The sequence below is a fragment of the Symphalangus syndactylus genome, chromosome X (assembly GCF_028878055.3).
Source record: "Symphalangus syndactylus isolate Jambi chromosome X, NHGRI_mSymSyn1-v2.1_pri, whole genome shotgun sequence".
NCBI lineage: Eukaryota > Metazoa > Chordata > Mammalia > Primates > Hylobatidae > Symphalangus > Symphalangus syndactylus.
In genome coordinates, this window is record NC_072447.2 from 81,683,203 (window position 1) to 81,691,361 (window position 8,159).

An 8,159-nucleotide genomic window follows, 5' to 3' on the forward strand; every position below is an offset into this window, starting at 1 on the left:
GGGATGGGGGAAAATAGGGGTGACTGCTTAATGAATGCAAGATTTCTTTTGGGGGTGATGGCAATGTTGTGGAACTAGGTAGTGGAAACGCCTGCACAACATTATGAATTTTCTGTTGGTAGGACAGCACGGCCATGGGTCATGGCAATCTTCTCATGTCAGTCAGCTGAGGCATCATCATCCTGTCCTTAATGGCCTTAGCAGGTCCGGGGGCTATGTGGCTCCCAATCCACATGCAGGTGACAGTGTTGCAGGCATAGGGCCAGGGGCCAAGAACCAAGGGCCTGAGGGTACAAGTAACATGTACTCAGTGATTCAGGTGGGTAAGGAGAAGTATGCCACCTCAGTGTCAGAGGAGGAGGCCACCTTTGAGCTGCTGCTGCTACTGTACTTGGGCTTCGCCGAGGTGTACCTGCAGGACCTGCACCCAGACTAGGGGAGCAGGAAGATGCAGTGGTATACCTTGAAATCCAAACCAGGAGAGAAGGATAAAGAGGAGAAATTGAGGTTGACATCCAGTTTATGAGAAACAACATGACTGCCAGTATGTTTGATCTTTTCATCAAAGACAAGCCACGGAATCCATTAGGAAAACCTAAAGACAAGATCAAGGGGAAGAATATGGATAGTGCATCAGATGCTGCCTCCACCATAGTCTCCAGCAGTACACCTTCAGTCGAAAGTGATGATTAGTCTTCATCCAAAGACAAGAAGGATCAAGACCTTGTTCTCCAAGTCTAATTTGCAGAAATTTCCTGATCCATGATTGCCCTGCAGACTTCAAAGCTAAAGTGCTGCCTCAACTGGGAGACTTTCAGTTCTGGTGGGACAATGACAACAATGAGAGGGACTCCTCTTCAGCTTCAGATGTCATGTCTCACAAGACAATAGCAAGTACATATCTTAAGCAGCTAAACGAAATCAATGTCACCCTTCCCAAAATGGAAGGAGTTTCCTTTCTTGGGGGTCTTCGGTCTACGAATGAAGTCCTTTCCCACTCTAATGTCTGTATCAATGGGAACCATGTTTAACTGGAGCAGCCAGAAGCCAAGGGTGAGAACAAGTATAGCAGTCCTTCTTCCTACCTGAAGCCCCAGGGCTTCAGGAAGAAACATTTGTTCTCATCTACCAAAAACCTGGCTGCTCAGTCTTGGAAGTAACCTGGGGAAGGAAGTGGGATGTCTCATGACACGTGGCTCTTTGAGTCTTCTACCAAGAACTCTCTGAAGTCCATGTCTCTGCCATCCTACCAACCACTGTTCTGTGGGGACATTAGAGAAAACACGGCTCCAGCAAACTTGGAAGCTGCAAAAGAAACCAAAGAGAGCAAGAAGCAGAATAACGAGAGTCTTCTTTGCTTTCTGTGGTGACGGGGAAGGACATGGCTAAGAACAGTGAAGGTGAAAACCCTCTTACCGTCCTGGAGAAGGAAGGCATGCTTATGGAGGTCAAGCTGGGTAGGATGCTTCAGGGCCTCTTAAAGACCTTACGAGAAGATTGGAGAAAGATATTGCAGCTATTGTCTCCAGAAGGGGTAACTCCCTGAACCCCTTTGAAGATGTGCAGATCACAGAACCAAAAGCTGACCCAGAATCCAAGTCTGAACAGAATCACCAATTCTCTCTGTGATGACTCCAAAAACCAGAGGTGTCAAACTTGACTTCATCCTGTGAAGCCAATGAACACAATGGCCACCAAGATTGCTATCTCTAGCTTGGGAACTGCCACCATCATCAGTGAGAACTTGATCAACAAGACCACGATGAAGAAAACCCCTCGGATTCTGCTTTTGCGTATGCACAGCTAACCCAGAATGAGCTTATCCAGCTGCTCCTCAAACAGAAGAAAACAATAATAAGAAAATAATAATAAGAGGGATTTCCAGGATCCTGAGCTGGAAGACTATACTGACAACCTGCCAGTCATGGAAGAAACCCCCACGCTCCACATTCTGGCTCAGGTTAGCAAAAAATGCGGGAAAGATGTAAATCACCAGAATTAAACATGGGCATGTTTCTGTGAGTTTGTTTCCGCCTGTTCTTGAGGTAAAGGACTCGCTATGCCTCATAACCAGCTAGCAGGTTCCGAATCACCATCTCCCTCGCGTGTTATCTGGCAAGAGTTAATTCTACCAGTTGAAGCCAGGTTAATAATTACAGTGAATCTTTTACCGTGGGTCCCCAAGACTCTATTTTTAAATGCCACTGTGCCTTTAACTAGATTATAAGTATTTTATGGCCACCAGAGATATGATCCTAAGTTCTGATCCTGAGCCAGAGATTCAGATGGCACAGGAGGTATTAATGTATTTCAACACTGGGGTTTTCTTTCTTTCATACTGAGATTTTTTTCAATATGTACCCTCCAACTGTTAAAGCTTACCTGAGAAAGCTTTAAATAAGAAAAGGACCATGCAATAGTTGCTGTGTTACATACGTGTACTTTCTCAGCTTTTGAGTAGCACAGTTGTGGCTTTTGGCTGCAGATGCTAAATTTTTGATACCATGTAAATGTACCCAACTTCTCAGACTTGGGTCCTGTTTTTAATCTTTTTTTTTTAATGGGAGCCGAAACGTTTAGAGAAAGCTTCTGGGTGTGCCTTTCAGATTTTGAACAAGCTGCCTTGTCTAAACATCAACTTCTACTACTCTCTAGCCTTAAAATGTGCTCTATTTAGATCCACAGGACCCTTCTACTGGAGATATGAAAAACAGAATACAGAAATTAAGAGAATCACTTTTTACTCAGTTAGGGGAAGTTAGTCAAAGCCCTGCTCTTGCAACAGCAGATTTCCTGCTGGCCACCTGTTCAGCACCTTGATAGGGGATTGGGTGATCAAAGCACTCACGAAAACAGTTCATTCAGGTATGGAATGTCAGAATTCCTTTGGCCATTTTCTCCTGAGTCTTTGCTAGGTCCCCTGGTTTCCTTGGCAGCATTTCCTGGATGGAGGACAGGGTCCACCAACTTCTCAAGACATTGAGTCTTGAGACACAAGAAACCACAGACTTCGATCCTGAAGGACCTAACTCTGTCCATATGTCTGTCCTTTGAATACTTCCTGTCCCTGCCTAAAAGGAAACCCAAACTGTTTCTATGATACTGGGGAAGTTGTAGTGAGGGTCTTAATGCAGTTAATAATCTAAAAGCCAGTAGAAAACCAAAATGCCTCAGCTTTAAATGGTTGTTTCTTTTTTATTTTCCATAATGAATAGACTCACAGGCATTTTACCACCTTGTTATAAAATTGTGAAGAGAAAGAAGATGACACATTTTTGGACTGCTGTATTTTATGTATTTATTTTTGAGACAGAGTCTTGCTCTCCTCGCCCAGGTTGGAGTGCAGTGGCACGATCACAGCTCACTGTAGCTTTGGCCTGCTGGGCTCAGGCAATCCTCCTACCTCAGCCCTCCAGGTACCTGGAACCATAGGTATATGCCACCATGCCCAGCTTTTTAAAATTATCTTTGTAGAGACAGGGGTCTCCCTATTTTGTTCAGGCTGGTCTTGAACTCCTGGGTTTAAGCAGTCCTCTCACCTCGGCCTCTCAAAATGCTGCGATTATAGGCATGTGCCACCACACGCAGCCAATTGCTATGTTTTTAAAACTAGATTTATAGACATATTTTTTAAAAGCTAGGGCACTTTTCCCCTTAATTAAAAGCACTAGTTCAGTTCTTCAGGTAATTTCATTGGAACTCACCTAAGACTGGAATTGGAATGTTTCCATGTTGCTCATTTTTTCTACAGGTTATGATAGAATCTCATTAAATCTTGACATCTCTCCCAGGGGAAGAATATCACAGGCCAGTGGTGTGAATGGCGTATGAGATGATAGCATTTACTAAATCAGTAATCTCTTTTATGTATGTTCTTGTTATATTGAGGTTAAGAGGCAAGATAATTGGCAGCAGAACTCTTCTTCAGGATTTTGTTTGCTGTGGTATGGATTATATTGGAGCACCTTAATCTGAAGGATGAAACTGTAACTTGATTTATCTAATTAGCTTTTAATTACCTGTAGCTATTTTATTTTATTTTCTCCTATAGTTTTGGGGACCACTGTAAACTTCTCTCAGATGACTTGTATTTTTGTAGTGCTATGAAATTTATTTACACACTTGAAAACTGTATATTCACTTGAACTCTAACAATGTACATGTATATGTATATATTTGCACCACATTATGTTTTTTACTTTATATAAATGTATTTTTATTGTGATAACATAAGTGCGCCATGGGGTCATGTGTACTCTTAATGGTTGGAGAGCTGGTGTGGAAAATGGTGTGGAAACCTGCATTTTTCATTAGGGTGGTTGGCTTGGAGATATCTGCTGCTAGAACCTGGGGTGTGTGACTCAGTGTGAGAGGAATATCTGGGTGGAAGAGTGAATTCCTGTGCTTTGAAATGCCACTTGGGAACTCTGGAGAATGAAGGACAATTGACTTCAAGGTGTCTGGCTTCTGCCACTGCTGGAAAAAAATTCAGTTTATAGCATTCCTGCATTTCCCAAAGTAGATAACCTGGAGGTTATTCAATAAACAACAGTCCCCGAGGACTCAATTTTGGGGGAGGGATTATCCAGGAGAAGCTTTACCCTGCTCTGAGCCATCAGCAGAATTTGGTGAATTGGAGCACAGGAGAATCCTACAAATGGAGTATGTCTCAGGGCATACATCAGCTATACAAGATTGCTGGGACTTGCCTCTAGCTTCTGCAGGCACTCACCTGATGGGCCCTGGGAGAGAGGGGAAGGGGTGGTCTGGAGGAGCCAGAACAACTCTTGGCCTGGCCTCTCTGCTTCCAGAAAGAGTATTCAGGACTTGAGGGAAGCATCAAATTAAATACCAGTGAACAGTTCGAGGTCAACTTCCTGAAGTGTCAATCCTTTTCCCAATTGTTTCATATACTCTTATTCCTTGCACTTTGGCAGATGTCCTGCCCTCCTCTTTCATTCCAGTGTGTTAACCTCATCAAGGCAGCAAAGTGGAAGAGAAAGCAAGTCTGCCCTTTGCCATACTGAACAGCTATGGACCCTGAGGGGTAGTACACATGCCTGTAAGAATGAGATACAAGTGTGTGCTTTCCAGCTTTGCTAACAGTGGGAGTTCAAAGGGGCAGAGAGGAAGGAAGGTCCATGACACTCAGCCACATAGCGTAGGGAGGCAATTTAATATGAAGTGATGCACCATCCTCCCTCCCTAGGTCCCTTCGCGGAGGTAGCAGTGAGCCAAGATTGCACCACTGCACTCTTGTCTAAGCGATAGAGTCAGACTCTGCCTCAAAAACAACAACAAAAAGAAAAACCTGTGAGGTTGTAGGTTCTTTCCCTTTATCCTTTCCTTTTTTTTTTCCTTTTTCCTTTCCTTTTTCTTTCACTCTGTCACCCAACCTGGATGGGAGTGGAGTACAGTGGTGTGATCATGGCCCACTGCAGCCTTAACTTCCTTGGCTCAAGTGATCCTCCTGCCTCAGCCTCCTGAGTAGTTGGGACAACAGGCATGCACTACCATGCCTGGCTAATTTTTTACTTTTTGTAGAGACAGGGTTTTGCCATGTTGCCCAAGCTGTTCTCAAAACTCCTGGGCTCAAGAGATCCACCCACCTAGGCCTCCCAAAGTGCTGGGTCTACAGGTGCAAGCCACTGCACTGAGCCCAGGTTACTTCTTCAAACGTGGCCAGGTGCAGTGGCTCACACCCATAATCCCAGAACTTTGGGAGGCTGAGGCAGAAGGATTGCTTCAGTTTGGGAGTTCAAGACCAGCCTGGCTAACATAGCAAGACTCCAGCTATTGGGGTGGCTGAGGTGGGTAGACTGTTTGAGCCTGGGAGGTTGAGGCTGTAGTGAGCCATCATTGCACCACTGCACTCCAGCCTGGGTGACAGAGGGAGACCCTGTCACCAAAAAGAAAAAATGAAAAAAAAAACACACACAAATAAAAACAAACAAAAGAAATAAAAAATTCCCAAAGGAACAAAGCAGGAAATAATAAATCTATAATCCAAAAAACACTGGGTGATCCTTCAGTTGGAGGGAGGAGGAGTCAGTTAAGTAGCTCACACAATAGATATGGAAAAACCAGAGTTGAGGTTGGTTGGTGTGGCTTCTAGGAGTTAAGTTCTCCACCTAAGGCAATTAAGGGATAATTAATTGTTCTTGAGGGATAATTAGTCATTCTTGAAAAAAGGAAAACGATTGATTGGGAGAAGCCACCGAGTTCAAGGGATCCTCCTGCCTCAGCCTCCCAAGTAGCTGGGATTACAGGCACGCACCACCACACCTGGCTAATTGTCATAATTTTTTGTGAAGATGGGGTTTCAACATGTTGGCCAGGCTGCCCAGGTTTTGTTTTTAAGAAGTAACCTGAAATTTCCTACAACACTGAATAAAGTGGTACTAGTTCCCCCCACCACCCCACCCCCCAAAACAAACAAACAACAACAACAAAAAAAGCCATGAATTTTCTTTTTTTTTTTCAGACGGAGTCTTGCTCTCTCACCCAGGCTGGAGTGCAGTGGCGCGATCTCGGCTCACTGCAAGCTCCGCCTCCCGGGTTCACGCCATTCTCCTGCCTCAGCCTCTCCGAGTAGCTGGGACTACAGGCGCCCGCCACCACGCCCGGCTAATTTTTTGTATTTTTAGTAGAGACAGGGTTTCACCGTGGTCTCGATCTCCTGACCTCATGATCCGCCCGCCTCGGCCTCCCAAAGTGCTGGGATTACAAGCGTGAGCCACCGCGCCTGGCCAAGCCATGACTTTTCTATGGGAATGAATATACCTTAATAAAGAAAATCAAGCAATACAATGGGCTATAATGACTGACTAAGAAAAACACATGATTATCTTAACGGATACAGAAAAAGTATTTAACAAAATTGAAGTATCAACTCACGATCTTAAAACAATTCTGAACAATCTAGTAATCGTAGGAAATTTTCTTAAACTGATAAAGAATATCTACAAAAAACCTATAGCTAACATCATACTTAATGAAATATTGAATGCTTCCCCCCAGCCACACTAAGATCAGAGACTTGGCAAATACGTGTGCTCCAAACACTCCCCTTTAACTTCTTACTGCAAGTCTTAGCCAATGCAGTATTTCAAGAAGACATAAAAGGCAAGCAGATTGAAAAGGAAGAAATTAAACTATCAGTATTCACATGTAAATAGTAAACTATACAGACACCACTGTATGTAGAAAATGCCAAGAAATATACATAAAAGTTCCTATAATTAATAAGTGAGTTTAGCAAAGTTGCAGGATACAAGATCAACATACCAAAAGTGACTTTCAGATGCATATACACCTATTTGCTGTTCAATCACATCAGTGTGTTCTCTCTATAAAAGATGACGCTATTAATATTCCCACTCTGTCCTTCCTACTTTCTCTTCTGTCCCCATATACTGTCCACCACATTTTTACCTTTATATTATCAAGGTAAAAATCGTTACCTTTACCTTTACATTTACATTGTCCCAATTGTCAACATTTTTAATCATTGTGTTGTCTAGATGTGGTTTATTAAATTGAAAAACAATAAACGCCATTACATTTTTAAAAAGTGATTTTATTTCTATATACTAGTAATGAATGTTTGAAAATTTAAAAACCACTACCATTTACAACAGTAGAAAATATATAAAATATTTGGTATAAATATAAAATATGTCCAGGATCTGTATGCTGAAAGTGGAAAAAAAAGGAAGACCAAAATAAATTTACAGCTATATCATGTTTGTGGCCTAAAGACAAAATATTGTGAGGATGTAAATTTTCTTCAAATTCATCTATAGATCTAACTCAATAGATATACTAGCAGAATTTTTTATAGAAAGCAACAATTCTAAAATTTCTGGAAAAGCAAAGTAGTAATCAACACGATTTTTGAGATGGACGAAGTTGTACACACTATCTAATTTTAAGACTTCCTATAAAGTAATTAGGAAAGTGTGGTATTTGTGAATGGATAACAATGGAACAGAATAGGCAGACCAGAATTAGACCCAAACAAATACAATCAACTGATTTTTTGACAGAAGTGCAAAAGCAATGCAATAAAAAATAAACAATCTTTTCAACAAATGGTACTAGAACAATTAGATAGCCATATTTTAAAAATTGAACCTTGACCCATAGCTAAACTTTAT

General features: G+C 42.2%; 1 pseudogene; it reads left to right on the forward strand.

Annotated features, from left to right (window-relative positions):
* Nucleotides 1-293: 293 nt before the first annotated feature.
* On the forward strand, nucleotides 294-2,104 carry LOC129475207 (rab11 family-interacting protein 1-like; annotated as a pseudogene).
* Nucleotides 2,105-8,159: the final 6,055 nt, after the last annotated feature.